This window comes from Pan paniscus, chromosome 9, assembly GCF_029289425.2.
Source record: "Pan paniscus chromosome 9, NHGRI_mPanPan1-v2.0_pri, whole genome shotgun sequence".
NCBI lineage: Eukaryota > Metazoa > Chordata > Mammalia > Primates > Hominidae > Pan > Pan paniscus.
The window spans coordinates 128,012,135-128,035,645 of NC_073258.2; the positions used below are offsets into that span (position 1 = coordinate 128,012,135).

At 36.1% G+C, this 23,511-nt stretch overlaps 1 long non-coding RNA gene across 1 annotated transcript in view; it reads left to right on the forward strand.

Moving 5' to 3' along the window:
• Nucleotides 1-16,498, forward strand: part of LOC103786291 (uncharacterized) — a 71,695-nt gene extending 55,197 nt beyond the window's left edge. The window contains exon 3 of the long non-coding RNA XR_003029105.3: nt 16,026-16,498. This is a non-coding gene — a long non-coding RNA (uncharacterized LOC103786291). The remainder of the gene's footprint in view (nt 1-16,025) is intronic.
• The last annotated feature ends 7,013 nt before the right edge of the window (nt 16,499-23,511 follow it).

A 23,511-nucleotide genomic window follows, 5' to 3' on the forward strand; every position in this document is an offset into this window, starting at 1 on the left:
AAAACTTCTAAATTATTCTCTGAAGTAATAAGCTGAAAACATAACAAGCCAAAAGGTTATGCCAGAGCACCCCAACTGGTTAATTATAATATCTGAATTATGTATTAAAAGAATGTGGGTCCTAGAATTTTCCACACTCTTCCTTTTCTGCTTTGGAAGACATCCACACATGCTCATAGCCAAGTATGCCTTACCTTGTATTAAGTCATTGGAAAAGATTTCCTCCTTGTGAAAAGGTAAAGACTGCTGGACTAGATTGGCAGGTGGAAAATTTGTTGTTAGAATGATACTCCATGAAATATGTTTTCCTATTAGCTTCTTCCTAATCAACTCAAACCAAGCTTTTTCAGAGAGAAATGGTGGAAGTTAATGAAATTAGTCACAACTATTAGTATCTATGAGGCAATACTGACTGTTAACAAGGATGGTGTAGATATAGAGCCACAGCCATGATTGAGAAATATTGTGTTAGTATTATCTCAAGTCTCTAGCTATTTCTGCCACGTGGTGTTCTCCATTTGGGAAATTCATGAGTTCTTCACTTTTTGAGGCAATGTGTTTTGGCTAGATGAAAAAAATGCATTTTGTGGATGAATTGTTGAACAATATGAACCCTAACCTCATGTTCAACCCTGCTATTCTGTTACTTAAATAGCTTTGTAAACTTAGCCACACGGGTTTGTTATATTTAAATTCTTGCAGGGATGTTCTATAAATTAAGAATAAAGTTCATTTTATTCAGTCCAAAGGACAGAGCTGAATTAATAAAACTGTAGGAATTATATTTTTATAATTTTATATATAACTCAAGAGTACACTATAAATGAAATAGCTTCTCTTAAATGGTGTTAGTGCCCAATCATACCCCTCAATATAACAATATGCCAGTCCACCATTGTGTTTGGAGTATTGATGTTTAGGCCTTCATTGTTTTCATTATTTTAGTTGTATTTGTTTATCCTAGTCTCTGCCCTTTCCACTCTGTATTAGTCTGTTCTTACACAGCTACAAAGATACTACCTGAGATTGGGTAATTTATAAAGGAAAGAGGTTTCATTGACTCACACTTCCACAGGGTTGGGAAGGCCTCTGGAAACTTACAATTATGGCAAAAGGGGAAGGGGAAGCAAGCTTGGACCTTCTCACATGGAGGCAGGAGAGTAAGAAGTGCAAGGAGCAAAGGGGGAAGAGTCCCTTGTAACACCACCAGATCTTGTGAGAACTCTCACTTTCATGAGGACAGCCCCCATGATCCCATCATCTCCCACCAGGTCCACCCCTCGATGATGTGGGGATTATGCAGATTACAATTAGAGATGAGATTTGGGTGGGAACACAGACCAAACCATATCATTCTGCCCCTGGCTTCTCCCAAATCTCATGTCCTCACATTTCAAAGCACAATCATGCCTTTTCAAGACTCCACCAGTCTGAACTCATTCCAGCATTAACCCAAAAGTCCAAGTCCAAAATCTCATCTGAGACAAGGCAAGTCCCTTCTGCCTATGAGCCAGTAAAGTAAAACATCAAGTTAGTGATTTTCCAAGACACAATGGGGGTACAGGCATTGGGTAAATATACCCATTCCAAATGGGATAAATTGGCAGTCTTACTGCCCACATCTTACTGTCTTCTGAGCCCTCCAAGTCTCTAGGAAGTTCCAAACTTTCCCACATTTTCCTATATTCTTCTGAGCCCTCAATACTGTTCCAACCTACGCCTGTTACCCAGTTCCAAAGTCGCTTCCACATTTTAGGGGAATATGTGGCCTATAGGCCCCATGCAAGTCCAAAATTCAGCAGGGCAGTCATTAAATCTTAAAGCTCCAAAATGATCTTCTTTGACTCCATGTATCACATCCAGGTCATGCTGATGCAAGAGGTGGGTTCCCACAGTCTTGGGCAGCTCTGTCCCTGTGGCTTTGCAGGAGACAGACTCCCTCCTGGTTGCTTTCACAGGCTGGTGTTGAGTGTCTGGGGCTTTTCCAGGCCCACAGTGCAAGCTGTTGGTGAATCTAACTTTTATTCTAGAGGATGGTGGCCTTCTCTTCACAGCTCCACTCGGCAGTGCCCCAGTGGGGACTCTGTGTGGGGGCTCCAACCCCACATTTCCCTTCCACCCCGCCCTAGCAGAGGTTGTGCATGAGTGACCCACCCCTGCAGGGCCCCTCTTCCTGGACGTCCAGGCATTTCCATATATCCTTTGAAATCTAGGCAGAGGTTCCCAAACCTCAATTCTTGACTTCTGTGAACCTGCAATCTCAACGCCACATGGAAGCTTCCAAGGCTTGGGGCTTGCACCCTCTGAAGCCACTGCCTGAGCTGCACCTTGCCCCTTTTAGCTGTGGCTGGGCGGCTGGAACGCAGGACGCCAAATCCATAGGTTGCACATAGCAGGGGGCCCTGGGCCAGGCCTAGGAAATTATTTTTCCCTTATAGGCCTCTGGACCTGTGATGGGAGGGGCTGCCATGAAAGTCTCTGACATGCCCTGAAGACATTTTCCCCATTGTCTTGGTGATTAACACTGGGTTCCTCATTACTTATGCAAATTTCTGCAGCCTGCTTGAATTTCTCCTCAGAAAATGGGTTATTCTTTTCTATTGCGTTGTCAGGTTGCAAATTTTTAAAACTTTCAGGCTCTGCTTTCTCTTGAACTCCTTGCTGCTTAGAAATTTTTTCCACCAGATACCCCAAATCATCTCTCTCAAGTTCAAAGTTGCACATATCTCTAGGGCTGGGGCAAAAAGCTGCCAGTGTCTTTGCTAAAGCATAGCAAAAGTCAGCTTTGCTCAAGTTTCCAACAAGTTCCTCATTTCCATCTGACACATTACCCTAGACTTTATTGCCCATAACGCTATCAGCATTTTAGTCAAAGCCACTCAACAAGTCTCTAGGAAGTTCCAAACTTCCTCATATCTTCCTGTCTTCTGAGCCCTCCAAGTCTCTAGGAAGTTCCAAACTTTCCCACATTTTCCTATATTCTTCTGAGCCCTCCAAACTGTTCCATCCTCTGCCTGTTACCCAGTCCCAAAGCCACTTCCACATTTTTGGGTATCTTTACAGCAACACCCCATTCTACTGGTACAAATTTACTGTATTAGTCTGTTTTCACACTGCTAATAAAGACATACTTGAGACTGGATAATTTATAAAGGAAAGAGGTTTAATGAACTCACAGTTCTAGATGGCTGGAGAGGCCTCACAATCATGGTGGAAGGCAAAAGAGAAGCAAAGGCATATCTTACATAGCAACAGGCAAGAGAAAGGGTGGGCAGGGAAACTCTCCTTTATAAAACCATCAGATCTTGTGAGACTTATTCACTATCACGAGAACGGCATGGGACAGACCCACCCCCATGATTTAGTTACCTCTCTCCAGGTCCTCCCATGACATGTGGGAATTACGGCAGCTACAATTCAAGATGAGATTTGGGTGGGGACACAACCAAACGGTATCAGAATACACACACAGATGAAATTAGTGAAAAAAAAAAAAAAAAAAAGGAAAGGGATGATTATCACAAAAATCTTAATTTTCATTGCTATATAGCATTTCGTTGTATAAACATAACACAATTTATTTATTTTGCCTTGATGGACATTTGAATTGTTTCCATTTGGATATTATTACAAATAAAACTGCTGTGAATTTCTCTGTACAAGACTTCGTTTGCATAGGTAATAAGTTTTGTCTTTAGTAAACATCTTTGTTCATTTGGGCTGCTATAACAAAATACCATAACCTAGGTGGCTTATAAACAACAGAAATTCATTTATCACAGTTCTGAAGCCTGAGAAGTCCAATTTCAAGGTGCCAGCAGATTTGGTGTCTGGAGAGGGTCCATGGTGGCGTGGTTTGTAGATGTTTGTTTTCTTGCTATAACTTCACATGGTGGAATGGGTGAGGGGGTTCTCTAGGGTTTCTTTTATAAGGGAGTGCCCTTATAAAATCCCTTTCATGAGGACTCTGCCCTCATGACCTAATCACCCCCCAAAGGTTGCACCTCCAAATGCTATCAGGGATTGGGTTTAACATACGACTTTTGAGGGAGCACATCTTCAGTCTACAGTGGCAAATAATGCCAAATTGGTGTTAAAAGTAATCATGCCAATTTGTATTCCTACTGAGGAAGATGAAAATTCTAGTTGCTCTATATCTTTCCCAATGTGAGATATTGATAATATGCTTTGTTTTGTTTTATTATAATAATTTTACTGTATATGGGGATGTTGTAGTAATACCTCATTGTTTTAATTTATATTGTTTTAATTTTTAATGAGATGGCAGACCTTTACCTGTTTTTGTTGGACATTTTGCTAATCAATTTTTTGAAGTATTTAAGTTCTTCATCATTTTCCATTTGGATATTGTTTTTCTTTTTGATACATATGGGTTTTTATTTATAGAATATCAGTCAGTGTGATTATTGTCTTTTACTTTATGACGTGACTTTTCCCTCATTTAATGGTGTTTTCTGAAGAACAGAACTTCTTAATTCTAATTAGCATATAATGAACTTTTCATTTATGACTAGTGCTTTTGTGTATTGAGAAAATTTTCTAGATCCTAAGTTTCATATTGTACTATAGAAGTCACAGGTTTACAATTCACTTGAAATTTATTTTTGCAAATAAAGTGACGTTACAGTCAATTTTCATTTTTTTTTCATGTAGATAGCTGACTGAATAACACCACTTCCTAAAGAGTCAGTTCTTTTCTAATGGTCTGCAGTACTAGCATTATCATAAATCAGGTGTGGGTCTGAAGTCAGACACTCTATTATGTTCAATTTATCTATTAATCTATATACATTTGCCATAATTACACTCTTTTAAAAGGACTGTAGTCTTAATATCTGATAAAGTAGGTCTTGCCATATTATTATTCTTAAGATTACCTTAGCTATTGTTTTGCATTTCCAAGTGAATTTCAGAATTGGCTTAAAAATTTCTACAAAATAACCTCTGGGGATTTTTATTAGAATTGTGTTTGATGCATAAATCAATTTGGTAGAATTGATGTCCTTATAATGTTGGATCTACCAAATCTTGAACATAGTGCATGCCTATACTTATTTAAGTATTCTGTAATTTCTTTCAGTAATATTTTATATTTTTATATAAAGGGATATTTAGCATATTTTGTTATAATCGTGTGCTGCTTAAGGTTTAGGTCAATGATTGACCACATATACAACAGTGGTCTCTTAAGATTATAATACTGTATTTTTACTGTACATTTTCTATGTTTGATACACAAATATTTACCATTGTGTTACAGTTGCCTACAGTATTTAGTATAGTAACATGCTGTACAGGTTTGCAGCCTTGGAGGAGAAATAGCCACTACCATAAGGCCTAGGTGTGTAGCAGGCTATACCATCTCGGTCTGTATAAGTATACTCTGTGATGTTTGCACAATGACAAAATTGTCTGATGCATTTCTCAGAACATAACCTCATCATCAAACAACACATGACTACATATGTATTCTTGTGTTTTCTAGTGCTATGGCATTATATTATCCACAATAGTCACCTTAAAATTAATGGATCAATAATATTGAAAATAAATAGACAGAAAAAAATACAGCAAATAAATGTGAGCCAAAAAAAGGCTTGGAGACCAATTTGAATATGTGAAAACAAGAATTTAAGGTAATTTTCATTAAAAACCAAGAATGACATTACATATTGGTAAAATTCACTATGGGAGAGTAAGGAATACTAATCATAAATACATATGGACCTTCCCATATAATCCCTAAATATATTAAAACATAGCTACCAGAAGCAAAATGGGAAACAACTGAAACAAATTTTAGATGGAGTTTCAACATACCCTGTTTAGAAACTGATGGAACACATGGGAAAAACATAAGTAGTGAATTAAGCACATAAATAAATATATAAATTTCAAGCTACTATATGTAGAATTCTATACCTAACAGATAGAAAGGACACTTTCTTTTCCCCCAAAGTACATATGTAATATTTATAAAAATAGATCATGGATTAGACCTTACAAGCAGTATAAGGAATTACAAATGTTCAATGCATACAGAATATCTTCTCCAATGACAATGCAATAAAATTAAAATGTAGTAACACAAGGAGGATCGTAAAAAATCCATGAGTTTATACTTCAACTTCTGAGTGAATCGTAGTAACAAAGACTGAATTTACTGTCTCACCTGAAGTAACTAAAGAAATGAGCAAGGTATTAAAAAAAATGTTCTCAAAACACTGAACATCAGGTGACAAAGAACAGTGATCTCTTAGAGATGTAAAACAAATGAGGTGAGTGTTAGGATTGTCCCAGCTTCCTATCTGGACCAAGTTTCCAGGAGGTATCACCAAATGTGGTCCAGGAGTCTCCTTGGGTTGAGGAGATGAATACAGGATTCCAAAGACGCTAAGGAAGTTAGAGAAATAGTGATAAAAATGTTCCAAATTTGATATAAACTATAAACCCACAGATCCAAGAAGCTCATGAATCCCCAAGCACAAGAAACATAAAAGAAGCTACAGCAAGGTGCGTAAAAATCAATTTGCTTAAAATCGGTGATAAAAAGAAAATCTTACAAGTAGCCAGAGGAAGAAAAGATACATTATGTATAGATTAACAAACAAAAAGATAGCATATTTCTCATGGGAAACAATGTAAGCCAGACAGTGGAACATCTTTAAAGTACTAAAAATAAAAACAAAAGAAAACAGAAACCAAAAACCCCTGTTAATTCAGAATTCTTTAGTGTATGGCATTATCTTTCCATAATTAAGGTAAGATAAAGACATTTTCAGATGTATAAAAGCTGAAAGAACTCATCACCAGCAGACCTACATTATAAGAAATGATAAAGGAAGAAAAATGACCTTGAGTAGTAATATGGAACTATAAAAAAAATTTTTTAAATGGTAATTCTGTAGTTAAATATAAAGAAGCCTTCCTTATTTAAGTCGCTTTAAAAGATAATTGAATGTTTAAAGAAAGTAACCATGTATTGTGATCTTTCTCACATATGTAGAAAAAAATATATGACAACAATAGCATAAAAGTAGGGGCTAGAAATGGGAACATGTAGTTGTAAGTTTCTTATACTAGATATGAAGTATGTTGCTTGAAGGTAGAATCTGATAAGTTAAAAATGTATATCAGAAACCCTAAATATAAGAGAAAGAGCTGTAGCTAGTAAACAAACCAAAGGGGAATCATAAAAATATATTTAATTAATACAAAGCAATGCAGAAAATGAGGATAAAAGAGAACTAAAAAAAAATTAGAAAAATAGAAAATAAACAGCAAGATGATAGGTTTACACCCAACCGTCTATATCACATTAAATGTAAATAGTTGAAATGCCCCAGTGAAAAGGTAGAGATTGTCAGGTTGGATAAGAAAGCAATATCTCACTACAGTTGACCCCTGAACATCACGGCTTTGAACTTCATGGATTCACTTATACATAGATTTTCCTTTGCCTCTGCCACCCCTGAAACAGCAAGATTAACCCCTCCTCCTCCTCCTCAGCCTACTCAACATGAAGACAGGGATGAAGATCTCTATGCTCATACACTTTCACTTAATGAATAGTAAATATTTTTTTCTTATGATTTTCTGAATAACATTTTCTTTTCTCTATCTTTCTTTATTGTAAAAATACAGTATACCATACATACAACACACAAAATATGTGTTAATCAACTTTTTATGTTATCAGTAAGGTTTTGATCAACAGTAGGCTGTTAGTAGTTAAGTTTTAGGGGAGTCAAAAGTTATACACAAATTTTTGACTGCGCAGAGATTGGCACCCTTAATACCCATGTTGTTCAAGGGTCAATTGTACATGCTGTCAAGAAATCCACTTTAAATGTAAAGACACAGTAAGTTAAAGGTGAAAGCATGGGAAAGGTAACCACATTAACACTAATCAAAAGAAAGCTGGAGTGGCTATTTTAATATCTAATAAAGTAGATTTTTATGACAAAATTATTACCTTAGATGAAGGAGATCATTGCATAATGATAAAGGGTAGATTTCTGAGAGAATATAATCCTAATTTTTTTTGCCAAGTAACTGTTATAAAATACATGAAGCAAAACTAATGAGAAATGGTAAAAAAAAAAAAAAAATAACAGTTTTACTTGGATATTTCAACATCCCCTCTCAATAACTGATAGTACAAGCAAGCAACAAATAAGAAAGACTGTCTGTCTGTAGAAAACTTAAAAAACACTATCAACCAACTTGACTTAAATGACAGTCACAGAACAATTCTCCCCCAAAAAGAATACCCAGATTTTTCCTTAGACATAGAGCATTAACCACTGTAGACCATACTCTAGCCTGATTGTCAACAAACTATGGCCCACAGGTCGAATCTGGCTCTTTTTTTTTTTTTTTTGTAAATGAAGTTTTATGAGAATACAACCATGCCTATTGGTTATGTACTATCTATAGCACCATGGCAGAGTTGAATATTTGTGACATAGGTCATACAGTGAATTATGTGGTGTCTAACCCTTTACTAAGAAAATTTGTTCACCTCGGCTTTAGGCCAGAGAACAAGTCTCAACATCAAAAGCACAATCCATAAGAAAAAATTGATAAATGGGACTTCATCAAAATTAAAAACTTAGGCTCTTTACATGACACTATTAGGATAATGAGAAGACAAGCCACAGACTGGGAGGAAGTCCTGGCAAACAACGTGTTTGATAAAGAACTTACAGCCATGAGTTGTGAAAGGCACTCAAACTCAATAATAAAAACAGTCAACCATAAAATGGGTAAAAGACGGATGAATGACAAGAACATGAAAAAATGATGAACATCACAATTTATTAGGGAAATGCAAAATAAAAGCATTAGCATATCATTGCAATCCCTTAGAATAACTAAAATTAAAGACTGACCATATCAAATATTGGCACGGATGTGTAATAACTGGAATAATCATAGGTTGCTGACAGAAATAAAACACAGTACAAAGACTTTGAAAAATAATTTGGCTGTTTCTTTAAAAAGGTAAACATATAACCACCATTCAACCCATTTGATATGGTTTGGATCTGTGTCGCCACCCAAATCTCGTGTCGAATTGTAATCCCCAGTGTTGGAGGTGAGGCCTGGTGGGAGGGTGATTGGATCATGGGGGTGGTTTTGCATGAATGGTCTAGCACCATCACCTTGGTGATGTTCTAATGATAGTGAGTGAGTTCTCACTAAATTTGGTTGTTTTAAACAATGTGGCACCTCTCTTCTCTCTCTCTTCCTCCTCTTCTGGCCACCTAAGACATGCCTGTTTCTCCTTCACCCCCTCTATCCTTGTAAGTTTTCTAAGGCCTCTCCAGAAACCAAACAGATTTCAGCATCATGCTTCCTAGACAGCCTGCAGAATTGTGAGTCAAGTAAACCTCTTTTCTATATAAATCACCCAGTCTCAGGTATTTCTTCATAGCAATGCAAGAAAGAAATAATACACCAGTCTTTAATGCTATTGATATATGCAACAAAAATAAAAAAGAATGTCTAAACAAAGATGGGCAAGCAAATATCCACAGAAGCTTTATTTATAATTTCACCAAACTGAAAACAACTGAAATATGTATCAAGAGGTGAATAGATAGATAAATTATGCTATATCCATGCACTGGAACATTACTCAGCAATAAAAGTGAATGACTGATACATGCAAGTGCATGGATAAATCTTAAATCTCAAAATAATTATGCCTAATGAAAGAATACCATCAAAACAAGATTACACACTGTATGATTCCACATATGTAAAATTTTAGAAAACATAAACTCACATATGGTGATTAACACAGACCATTGGTTGTGTAGAGTTGGTGGAAGTGTGGAAAGGGAGGAAGGAATTACAAAGGGTACAAGAAGATGTTTGGAATTGATAGATATGCTTATCATCTTCTTTGAAAGAAAAAATACAGAGTTTAACAATGAAGTCATTACATATCAGCCCCAGCCAAACTAATCACCAAAGTTGTCCTGAATATACGTGGTGGTTGTTTGCGTATATACCCTCTGTATAATGCTAATTCTTTTACCTGGAATGATGACTGTCTGCACCCCAATCATTGCACATAAAAAAGTATCATACTTTTACAAAACTGACACTGAATACTGAATTTGTTATTTTTAGCTTATTTAAAACTCCACAATGATTTTTTTCTCTTTCAGCACATCAAATGTGACTTTTACTTCATTATTAATATTATGATCCACTTTTAAACTCTAAGGTGTTTGAGGGCTTACAAGACTATGTTTTCTGAGGTTTTGTATCCTCACAATCTCTAGCACAACAAAAGTGTCCATTAATATTTACTGAATAAATGGAGGAATTAATGTATAAATGAAAACTTCAAGGTGGATACTATGTGAGTGCCTGGTCTAAATTTCATGCAATGTCATAATTGCAATGGGAAATCTAACTAAATACCCTTTAAGATACTTTTTATCATCTCTAAAATACTAAATTTGTATGAGAATTTTGAATTTCTTCTTTTATAATATTATTCATTTTAATGAAAATTATCTCTAAAGTCAATTTCTATTATTAACATTCTATTATCTTGTTATTCTATTGACAGTTAAAATATATTCCTCTAGTGAGTTCCCCATTGGTCCTTATACAGAGTATCCCAAGAAACACTTGGGGGAGGAGGAGTGTTCATGAAAATAAAGTGATGCATGGAATAGTTTTTTTTTATAAAAAGCATTTAAAAATATATATGTATAAAAATATTAAAAATGTTTGTATTATTGTTTGTTTTACTGTGCAATAGTGTGCCTTTCAAGAAATGAGGTGCTATCATGAAGAATGTCAAGATGTTGCATGATTGATCACCTGATGCATGGGTAAATGACATTCAGTTTGTGCATTGATGCATAGGCAGCATTTACAAACTAACTATCATATTGATGTATGCGGTCTATTTTGTCTTTGCTGGTCTATCTTATATATCTTGTCTTTTTTTGAACACATATTGTGACATTTTATTATCTTGTTTATTCTTGTTTTTAATAAAATATTTTCTCTCTCTAATTTGGATTTTTTCTATCACAAAATAAAAATACACATAAATCAAATTGTTATGACTTCTCACTGTAATTAAGTAATATGTGATGCTGTTTCTTGCTGTCTACTTTCATTCATTTGCACATTATATCTTATGATCTTTTGTTGGTGTTACATCAATACATTTTAATTTTTAATCAATTCAGTGTTCAAAAGTTTGGGAAATGCTGACTTAGTCAAATAATTATTTGTGTGACTATTTGATTAATGTTTCCATCTCTCTCAAGAAAATAAGTTTCTAAACAGGCTGATGCCTATTTTTTCTCACTGTTATATATCTAGTACCTAGCTCGGTTTCTAACACATGCAAGCACGGAAATAAAACTGTATATTGATAGCCATACAATCAGGTAAGTTAGCAGGGATTCCCACTATGCATGAAGCCTCGCGAGGGATTAGGAAACAAGTCCTTCTGCTTTCACTGGCATGTTATTACCAGTAGGCCTGGGCTGTTCCAATTTCAGCCAGCCATTTATCTCTCTATTCTATATGGAATTACCTATTGCCACTAATTGAATATGTTTTATCTTTTTCTGCCTTGGTCTTCATGGCAAATCTTTCTTTCCTGGAAAGGAAATGTTTGATTCACCTGGTTGTGTAAAAACTGCTTTTAGTGACTTGTGGAATTTAAGCTTATTATTAATGTAGCCTGTTCCTATATTTTAAAATGTCATATTATCTTTCTAGACTATTTAAACTTGTGTTTAAATTGAACATGTCCTTAAGCATTGTCATACAGAAGTTATTCTGCAACTTATGAGTATAGATGAATGAGATTTGAGCCCATATACATTGGTACTTTTAGATTTTAAACTGCTTCATTTGTCATTTTATTGGTGACAGCTTCTGCCATATTCTATTCATTAGTAGTGAGTCACTCAGTTCAGTCCCCATTCAAGGGGAAGGGAATTTGTCTCTATCTTTTGAAGGATGTAGTGTAAAAGAATTTGCGGACTTAGGTATTTTAAAGCCACCACATAGAGACACTCACAAAAATCAGTATTGTTAAATATGATACTCCATTTCTAAAGCAATTACAGGATACTATAGGAATGGAACAGTCATAAAACAAGAAAGAAAGCTCCTAAAAATTAAGAGAAAAATTAATATTATGATTGCCGAAATACACACAAGGAAATCTAATAGAAAGGGTAAAACATAAAATTGGTAAAGTTGCCAGAATTTATTATAAAAACCAATAAAGATAATTTTGGAAAGCAAGGTGTATGGATATAGATCATCAATAATGAAGATCCAACATTCACCCAATAGAAATTGAAAGATAGAAAAAGAGACGATTAGCAGTTATTGACAAAGAAGAAGGAGGTAGAATAGAAGAAGTAGAAGAGGAGGATAAAGGAAAAAGGAATGAAAAGAGAGAAAAGAAGAAAAAGACAAGAGAATTTTTTTTCCCCCAGATCCAATAAGTTGAGTTTTCATCAGCAACCCAAAGTGCTAGAAGATAATATGACAAATGGGTTCTAAAATTTGAATTAAAATGATCAAACAAAAATACCATTGTGAGAAAAACTTCCTATCGAATGGGAAACAAATATTTTTTAAGATGTGTGAGGACAAAAAACTTCTATCTTTCACAAGAGCAGGGTTGGGGAATAAACATTGCATATTGGAACAGAAGAATTGATGACTCTGATCAAAAGTCTCCAGAAGAAAAATGGGAGAAATTATACAAATATCAACAGAAAAAGGCAACTGAGACTTCCCCTTTTACTAATGCAGACTAGATAGCTTAGACCATCCCTCCCACTGAAAATGATCTAAAAAATCTGGGAGAAAAATCTTTCTGAAGCATTGAGATATAACAAGGCAGCAAAAAAGTACTAAGCCAAAAATCTTTAATAAGAAAACTTAGAGGGAGTTTTTAACCTTAGGGACATCATGGATTCAGAAAACATAGCGGGGCAGAGCTGTTAGTAGACTCAAATGACTTGGGAACAGACACAGACGATCTCTGATTTACAATGGTTTGACAACAAATTTTTGACTTTATAATGGTGCAAAAGAGATATGGATTCGGTAGAAACAGTACTTTGAGTTCCTATATAACCATTCTCTTTTTCTCTTTCAGTACAGTATTCAATTAATTACATGAGATATTCAACACTATATTATAAAATAGGCTTTGATTCAAATAATTTTGCTTATTTATATGCTAATGTAAGTGTTCTGAGTATGTGCAAGTTAGGTGGGACTGTGCTATGATGTTTGATAGGTGAGGTGGTATTAAATGCATTTTTGACTTGCAATATTTTAAATTTACAGTGGGTTTATTGGGTTGTAAACCCATCATAAGTCGACAAGCATCTCTATTGGAGTTCACAACCTGCAAGCACAGGAGGTTTGGCAAAGCCCTTATGCTTTTGGTTGGGGCTTGGAAGGGTGATATGCTAAGATTAAGGGTAAATTCTAAATAAATAAACCTTTGCATGGACCGATGCCTAGCTTTTAATCAAATAAATCTCTTGTTGGATTATAGTGTTCTGGAATTGCTATTTCCCTAGTTACTTGTCAGAAGAAAATGTTCTGAGGAAAGGTTATATTATTTTAGAATGCAAATATCTCTATGATTTTTATGTGCAATGTTCAATATACAATCAAATATAATCAGAAATGTAAGAACACAATTAAAAAACCTGGGAAACAATAGATAATTTAAAAAATACAAGGGTTCAGGTTAATGAAATTATCAACTTTAAAATGAGAATGTTTAATATGTTGAAAGAAGTAAAATGTAAGATAAAAATTTCAGGCAAGAACTGAAATATACAAAAATGAATTACTATGACGTTCTAGGACTGAATAATCAACAACAAATTAAACTCAATAAATGTATATTTTAAAGCAGAAGAGCTTCAGCTAAGTTTTTTAGTCTGTCCCATTCACTAAATTTCCTTCTTTTGGAACTACAAATACATACATTTTGACTTTTTTTCCACCATAGCCTTATATCTCTTACCCTTCTTTTCTTGTGTGTTTCAATTTTGATACTTTTTTCAGATCTGTCTTCTAGTTTACTCATCCTCTCTTCCACTGTATCTAATATGCTTTAAAATTGTCAATATTCGTGTCTGATGGGAAGTCAATGATGCTGAAAGGAATGAAAAGTAGTGATAATGGTCAATATGAGAGTGAATCGAAATAAATATTTATTGTAGACAATAATAAGATAATGTCTAAGGAAGTCACACACACATTTATAATAAAAAAGACATGAAAACAATACAAAATAGGCAGACATCAGAAGAGTGTTAAATGTTCTAAGGTTCTAACATTAGCCAAGAATAGGTAAAATTGTCAATTCACATTAGGCTTTTGATATATCATGGACACATGTTGTAGTCTCTATCATAACCACTGAAAGTGCAGTGAAATAATGTATAGCTATTAAAATAATAAAGGGAAATAAAATACTAAAAAATAGTTAACATAGAAAAAAACTAAATTTAATCTAAGTAATTTATTTTAAAAGGAAATAATCTACAAAGTAAGAGAGAAAACAGAACATGTGAGACAGATAAAAAAACACAATGGTATATTTAAGGCCAAATATTTCATTAACATCAAAAGTAAAATAACTAAATACTCTAATTAAAAGACAACGACTGTTATACCTAATTAAAAGTATAACAACCTAAACTGATACCTTTCCACAACTGTTATACTACATTAAAAACAATAACAACAACAGCATCAACTGCTAAAAGAGACATAACTCAAGTGTAAAAGCACTCAAAGACTGAAAATAAAAGATGTAAAAACATATATATTACATCCAACACTAACAAAGCAAAAGTTGGTATAACCATTTATTAACAAGGCAGAATATTTTAAGGAAATAAATTTTCTAGAGATAAATAGAAACATTTTATAGTGATAGAGAATTGTTTTCTTTCTTTTCCTTCTTTTTTAAATGAAACAGTTTTTTTGTTTTTGTTTTTGTTTTCTAATTTGGAGAAAAAGATAGCCAATGTCTAGGCAGACTGAAAAGCTCATGGAAGGACTGACTCTAAATGTCAGATACTCAGATAAGTGTTTCATACAAGAAGATTTGAGGCCGGGCGCGGTGGCTCACGCCTTTAGTCCCAGCACTTTGGGAAGCTGAGGCGAGCAGATCACGAGGTCAGGAGATCGAGACCATCCTATCCTGGCTAACATAGTGAAACCCCGTCTCTACTAAAAATACAAAAAAATTACCCGGGCGTGGTGGCGGGCGCCTGGAGTCCCAGCTACTCTGTAGGCTGAGGCAGAATGGCGTGAACCTGGGAGGCGGAGCTTGCAGCGAGCAGAGATGGCACCACTGCACTTGAGCCTGGGTGACAGAGTGAGACTCTGTCTCAAAAAAAAAAAAAAAAAGAAAGAAAGAAATAAGATTTGAAATTTTCACTACAATTATGCTTCCTGAAGGTATTTTTATATCTGATATTTTGGCACTTTAATTAAGTCTGTTTTCAAGTTGAAATCTAGAATTCTCTTATCTTTAAAAGTTCTGGAGACCACTTTGCTTTGTTACCTCAACAGCATTATCATTCAGGGTGCTTGATGTTCCTTATCGCATTGCTGTCATGTTTAGATAGCCCCCTCTGCCACTGAGAGCAGTGCAAGCAAGTTACATCCTCATGTTTTCTTCTTGTGTTAATTTCAGACAATTTCTTCCCAGGAAGAAGCTGTACTTTTTTTAATTCTATTTTTAATTGAAATTTGCATTGATGTAATTGTAGATTCACATATAGTTGTAAGAGATAATACAGAGAGATCCCTTGCCTAATTTTTTTCCCATAAGAACATCTTGCAAAATTATAGTATAGTATAACAACCAGGAGATATATATGTATGTATGTGTGTGTGTGCGTGTGTGTGTGTGTGTGTGTGTGTGTGTATATATATATATATTTTTTTTTTTTTAGATGGAGTCTTACTCTGTTGTCCAGGCTGGAGTGCAGTGGCATGATCTCGGCTCAGTGCAACCTCCACCACCTGGGTTCAAGTGATTCTCCTGCTTCAGCCTCCTGAGTAGCTGGGATTCCAGGTATGCACCACCACGCCGGGCTAATTTTTGTATTTTTAGTAGAGATGGGGTTTCACCATGTTGTGTTGGCCAGGCTGGTCTTGAACTCCTGACCTCAAGTGATCCATCAGCCTTGGCCTCCCAAAGTGCTAGGATTATAGGCATGAGCCACCATGCCCAGCCACAACCAGGTTGTTGACATTGATACAATCCATTGATCTTATTTCAGATTTCCCATTTTCCTTGTACTCATGTGTTTGTGTGTGTGCACCTGTGTATTTTGTTCTACACAATTTTAACAGCTGTAGGTTCATGTATCCAACACCACAATCATTTTAGTTAGCTTGGATTCCTATATCAAAGACCAGGAACTGGGTAGTTTAAACAACTAATATGTATTTCTCATGGTTCTGAATCCTGGAAGTGCAAAATCAAAGTGCTGATTGATTTGGTGTCTGGTTGTGACTCTCTTCCTTGTGGCCGACGGCCATTTTTTTTTTGCTGTATCTTTATTGGTGGAGAGAGAAAGAACTCTGGTCTCTTCTTATATGGGCACTAATCCCATCATGGGGACTCCCCTTTCAAGACCTCATCTAAACTGAACTACTTCCCAAAGGCCCTACCTCCAAATACCATTCTTATTGGAGACAAGGGTTTCCACATATTAATTTGGGGGAGCCGATATAAACATGAAATCTATAACAACAGCAAAGATTCAAAACTCCTCTATTAACACAAGAATGCTCTTTTATAACCACCCACCTGCCTCCCATCCCTATCTCTAACCTCTGGCAACCACAAATCTATTTTCCATGTTCAATTTTATTTTTATTTCAAATAGTTATATCAATGGAATTATTCACTGTAACATTTGGATATTGGCTTTCTCCCCTCAACATAATTCTCTAGATACTCATCTATGTTGTGTGTATCAACAGTTGGTTACTTCTAATTTCATGGAACAATATTCCATGGTGTGTATATACCACAGTTTGTTTAACCTTTCTCCCAATGAAGGACATCTGGGCTATTTCTACTTTTTAGTTACTTTGAATGAAGCTCGTATGAACAGTTATATATAGGTTTTTGTGTGAAAATGCTTTCATTTCTCTGGGATAAATGTTCAAGAAAGTAATTGCTGGGCCATATAGGAATTGCATGTTTAATTTCATAAGAAAAAGCCAAAATATTTTCTAGAGTGGCTGTATCATTTTACATTCTCATCAGCAAAGTATGAATGATCCTATTTCTCTTCAAACCTGTCAGCATTTGCTGTTTTCATATTTTTGTTTTAGCCATTCTGATGGGTGTACAGTGATATCTCTTCCTGGTTTTAATTTACATTTCCCTGATGGCTAACAGGTAGAACATCTTTTCATGTGTTATTTGCCATCTTTATATCCTCCTCAGTGAAATGTGTCTTCCTGTCTTTTGCCGATTTTCTAATTGGAATTTTTAAATTTAGAGTTTTGAGAGTTTTAAAAAATGTATTCTAGATATTATTCCTTTGTTGGATATTTGGTTTACAAATATTTTCTTTCAGTTTCTCACTTATCTTTTAGGACTTTTCACGAGTTATTGCAGAACAAAAGTTTTAATTTTTATGAGGTTTAAATGATCGTTTTTTCCTTTTACAGATTGTACTTTCAATGTCATGACTAAGAACTCTTTGCTGACCCCTGGATCCTGAAGATTTTCTCTTATTTTTTTTCTAAGATTTCATAGTTTTATTTTTTCATTTAAGTTACATTCATTTGAATTAATTTTTATCTGAAAAATACTGTTTTTCTTTCATTGTAGTCCTGTCTCTGTATAAATTCAGTTTGAAAATATGGCAATATGTATCTTTGATTTTCAAATGAACAAGCTCATAAATACAAAAATTAAAGGCATAACAAGAAAATAACATGTTTTATGTCCTTTGATACCTTTGTTTTCTGCTTTGGCAGTTTTCAAAAATACTAAGTACCTACAACTTTCTTTTCTAAAATCTTCAATTTCTTTAAAGTCTGTTTCTAAGTTCTATTTTCTTGAGGAAGTGGTCCATGACCACCTCTCCTAATGTTTCTTCTCTAATGTTCCATAGCATTCATTCATTTGTACAGTTAATTTTACAGGCAGCTGTATTCTAGTATTTTTCTGATTCTTGTAATACATTATATTGTCTTCTTCAGCAGGGACTTTGCACATACTGTTCCTTGAAATCCTTCCTCTGCACTCTTCAACTGGTTGCCTCTTTCCTATCCTTCAGTTTTTCAGTTCAAATGTTATTTTTATAGCATGAATTAAGTCCCCTAATTTTAATCTTTCATAGAACTGGTATTTAGTATAGTTGCTAATTAGGATTTATTTGTGTAAGTATTTGACTTTTCCACTAGACTATATTGTCTGTGAGGAAGGTGCTATTTGCTTTTGGTCACCTGTGTATTTTTTTTTTTTTTTTTTTTTGAGACAGAGTCTCACTCTGTCGCCCAGGCTGGAGTGCAGTGGCGTGATCTAGGCTCACTGAAAGCTCCTCCTCCCAGGTTCATGCCATTCTCCTGCCTCAGCCTCCCGAGTAGCTGGAACTACAGGCGCCCGCCACTACGCTGGGCTAATTTTTTGTATTTTTAGTAGAGACGGGGTTTCACTGTGTTCGCCAGGATGGTCTCGATCTCCTGACCTCGTGATCCACCCGCCTTGGCCTCCCAAAGTGCTGGGATTACAGGTGTGAGCCACCGCGCCCGGCCGTATGTTTTTTTGTTTTGTTTTGTTTTGTTTTGTTTTTTTGAGACAGAGTCTCACTCTGTCACCCGTATGTTTTATTTACAGTACAATGCCTGACCAATAATTGAGGCTCAATAAATGCGTCTTGAAAAAAAATAAGCGAATTTTTGATTTGTAAATTTCAAAAGGCAGGGGCTGTAATTTACAACTTAACTGCATAGAACCTAAATGCCAGAGAGACTTAATGCTTGATTTCCAGAGAAGAAAGCTGAGTATTTAATTTATCTATACAAGAAAGTGTTTAGGAGAATAGCAATATCTACCCAAATAATTTTTATTGAGAAGAGAGGGAAAGTACAGAAAACACTTCTTGAAACAGTCATGTAATTAGAGTTAAATAGCGATCATAATTTAAACAATCAGAGTAATTACTTAAATTGTTTATTTCCTTTTGAATTGTAGAGTCATTGCTAACAAAACCTCTTACTATGTTTTTTATACAGTAAAATAAAATTCATTAAGAAATGTAGGTATGGGCAGGCAAAGGAGGCTATTAGTGGCCGAATTTGTTCCAGAGCACTTTATAAAGACTAAAGATAATTGTGCTGGCCTATTTATGAGTTAAAAATATACAGTATCTTGTTTGGCCCATTTTTTGTTTTACACTCTCCTGGGAACCCAGTGGAACTGTAGCTCATTTTTAGCTCCCTCCCTAGCTCCGTATTTTCTATCCACCCAGGCTGGATGGGAGTGAAAGTCACTTTGCTATTGTCAGCTGCATTGGAGCAGCTGAATCTCTCTGTCCCAGAAGTAGGGAAGGTAAAAGCTCCAGGCAGAGGACTTTCCATTCTTAGCTAAAGCTAGTTGCTTTGGCCTCAGGGGCTAATCAAGTATTATAAACACTGATTAAATAAGGTAGGTCATTTCCATCACCATTTTCCAGACAGGGAAATGGAGGCACCACACCTGGGAATGACATTTGCAGACTCAGGAAGACAATTTGCGGTTGCTTAATTCCTTTGCTTTGCAAATGCCGGGAGAGAGCACTGGAGAAGTTAGGCATAGTTTGAATACTATTCAAACAGGTCACATTTGGAGGCTGAGGTGTCTCATTAAAACTTCCTGTTACTGCTGTATATCCCTACACTGTATATCCAAATCCATGACAGAGGCGCCGTACATCTCCTGTCTTAACATCTAATAGTCCTTGCCAGACGGAATGAAAAAGTTGATTATACGCAGCTTTGCCAACATCTCTTGACAGGAAAGAGCAAAAAAGATCCTCCTGAACAAATGAAATGTCAGTCAAATCTCAAACATATTAAAGTAAGATATGCTATATTATTTTCCTAGATTAGAGATTAACTGGTTTCTAATTAATTCTGAAGATGTTTAATAATTTAGCATGACTGGTTTTAGGATTCAGGAATATCCTTTAATCCAGTTTTGTTGTTGTTGTTTTTATTTTTTCACTCAGGTGCCTACCTCCTTGTAAAGTGGGTATTATCATGCAACTGGAATCTTAGCTTTTCAGAAAGCCACTGCTTTGGGAATTGGAAGAGGCGTAGAGCTCAGGATTTCTTCTTTCTTTCTTAATGAGCTGTAGTCTCTAAAGTGTTAAAACAGGCCAATATTTGAAGGGGGAAAAAAGAGTTTGAGCTATTCACATCTTGACAGTCCCCACTCTCACTCTTGCTCTGAGCTCAGGTTTGCCTCACAGGGATGTTTCAAAGAAATTGGGTTGTGTGGCAGTGTGGGTGGGAGGCAGGGAGGAAAAGGAGGATTTTAGAATTAAGCAAGACTTTTGAAATGGGTTGCAAATTTTCATTGCAGGGAATGTGTCATTAGAAATCACTGGAATAGGTGCAAGTTCTATCACATTTGCATTTATAGTTTTCAATGGCTTTTCTTGATGGTTGGATGGGGGTGGATCTCTCCAATGTCTACCCATTGACTCATGGGATCTTAAAGGAGAGACACGTTTCTAACTCTTGCTGCGGGGAGAAACTATAAAACTGTAGTCCAGAGACCTTCAAATGGCCTCCAGTCTCTTCTTTAGTATAGAATTTTAGAGCTAAATGTTACCTTATGGATTTTTCTAGATGCTTGCCACTAAAAATGTAATTGGAGGAGCAGCAACATTGCTGTAACAGCGGAGCTTGCTAGGAATGTAGAATCCCCACCCCAGACCTTCCGAATCTGACCCTGCCTTTTTAATAAGATCCTCAAATGACTCATAAGTGCATTAAAGTTTGAGAGGCATTGCTCTAGATGAAACCCCTTATTATATAGATTAGGAAACTGTGGGCCTGATCTGGGGCATTATTAGCTCTCGTTAAAACAATCACAAAACAGAGCCTACTCTTCTTCTTTCTCTGGCCATACTGCTCTTCCCCATATGACATTGCCCCTCTTGAACCTTGAATTCAGTGTTAATTGTGTATATGTGATCACTAGTAAAAAAGGAACTGGCCCCCCCATTCGCATAAACAGATACTGTGTCTGGGTTTCTGTGATTTCTAATATTATTGCAAAAACAACTAGAACAGTGTCTGTGTATGTAGTGGGTGCACAATGAATACTATAATAACATTAGTATTGTTAGTACTGACAGTTATTAGTGTTATGTGCATGGTAAAAGCAAGAGAAAATGGTGAAAGCTTTCCAGGCAAGGTATCTTGTCCTCTTATCCACCCAAGTAGCTTCAAGACCAGACCAGGAAATGATGGAAGGAAGTGGCTATGGTGGGACCTGGGTTTATTTTCACTTAGTTTCCTGCCAGAGGCTAGGAGGTGATCTGCCAGTGACTCAGGGCAGATCGTTACCATAAGGATTATTTTTACCTGCTTCCATGGCACCGATAAAGTAAAAAGATGAGGAGTCATTTAGAGACACCACCAATGTCTTTTGTGCTTTTGGGTAGAACCTCTAGTCTTCTGCTAATTGCAGGTACAGTCATTCTGGATAAATGGAAAACAACTCACTCCTGGCCAGCAATCTGTCTTCTCATTTTTTCCCCCCATCCTTCTACCCTATCCTTCTTTTTCTACCTTCAATATTTATTGATCACTTACCATATGCTAGGCTCCACAATAAATGGAAACTAGGCTCACACAAAAATGTATTATGCTTGGCTTCTGCCCTCAGAAAGATCTTATTGTAGCAAGAGGAGCAGACACTTCTGTAGAAGTGCCATGAGATGAGAGCTATGGGTGAATATGAACAAACACCATGAGAGAATAAGAGAAAGTCTGATGAAGAGTAAAACTAAGTGAGCACCTATAATAGCTGCAGGTTGTGATAATACATTACATATCTGTGTTACTGAGTTTTTCAAGGGGTAGGTGGTAGGAAAGTCTCCTTCGAGGTAGTAATATTTGAGTTAAGCCTTGCCGATCAAGTAGTGTTTCACCAGTTGGCAGAAGGAAGAAGCGTCCTTGTTAGTAGAAGGACTAGCGTAAGCAAAGACGGGACACAATGGAAGTGTGTCCAGAGAATTTAACAAATAGCTTTGTTAAATCATGAGGTATACAGAGGAGAATAGCAGAGGATGGTACGGGAAAGGTACGTGGAGGTTTGATTTTGAAGAGACCTGAATGTCCTACTAAATGGTCTGGCCTCTATCTAATCCATTGCCAAATTTTAAGTAGTACAGTCACATAAAAAATGTATTTGAGTTTTAGACATATATCTCTGGCATTTTGGTTGTGAGAAAAGTTGGAGTTAGGAAGAACCAGCTTATAATACTATTAACATAGTTCAGGCAAGAGTTGCAAGCCCTCATGCCAGCTAAGGTACAGAAGAAACAGATACGTTATGCAAAGATCTCTTCTCATCCCTTCCTTGTGTCTCCCTGGGAAGGGCAGAGAATGAACTGCTTAGCCTAAGATTTATATCTGGGGTTCACACAAGTCACCTGTGGTAGAGTCTCCTTTGTTCACACATATTTAAATACAAGAAAAGCTGTAAAGAAAAGGAAATTATGTATACGCTTAGTTATACTTGGAAGTTAATCACCAATTGCAACCTTGGTACTTTTAACTACTTGGATTATAGTCAGAAACAATTTGCATGTTTTACCAAATCCCCTCACCTAGATTCCTACGTCAGAACAGCACCAAGATGCTCAGCACTTGTCAATACTCTTTCCAGCTGGCAGGTGAGATAGAACTTGGCTCAGCCTTTGACAACTCTAATGGCATCTATGGGATTTATTTGCAAGAAGCTGGATGCCTTCTCTCTTAAGATGCTTTCATTTCTGGGCATGGGATGCCACACCCAGGGCCTGGTGCATGTAATGAGTGGCAGAAATGAGCATGTCCATTGTAGAAGATGTTAAAATTACTTACTTTGGGGTCAGTTCTTTTTTGGGGGGAAAGGGGCATACATGATGGGCGACAAGGCAACAGTAGGAATTTGCTATTTGGTAATCCTTCCCTGTGAAGGAGAGAACTAGGACAGTCCTAACTGAGCTGTGTCATGGCTTCCACACACAGACACAGATCACCACCACTCTACTAACTGCACATGGAGCAGTGTTTTACTTCAAAGTGCTGAACCACTGTTACATCTTGTTCTTAAATCACAAGGTTTAAATAGCAGTGCCATGTTTAATTAGGGCCCGAGTAAGACTTCTGCTTTGAGGCAGAACAACTCTGAAATGGATCCTTTCATCTCTG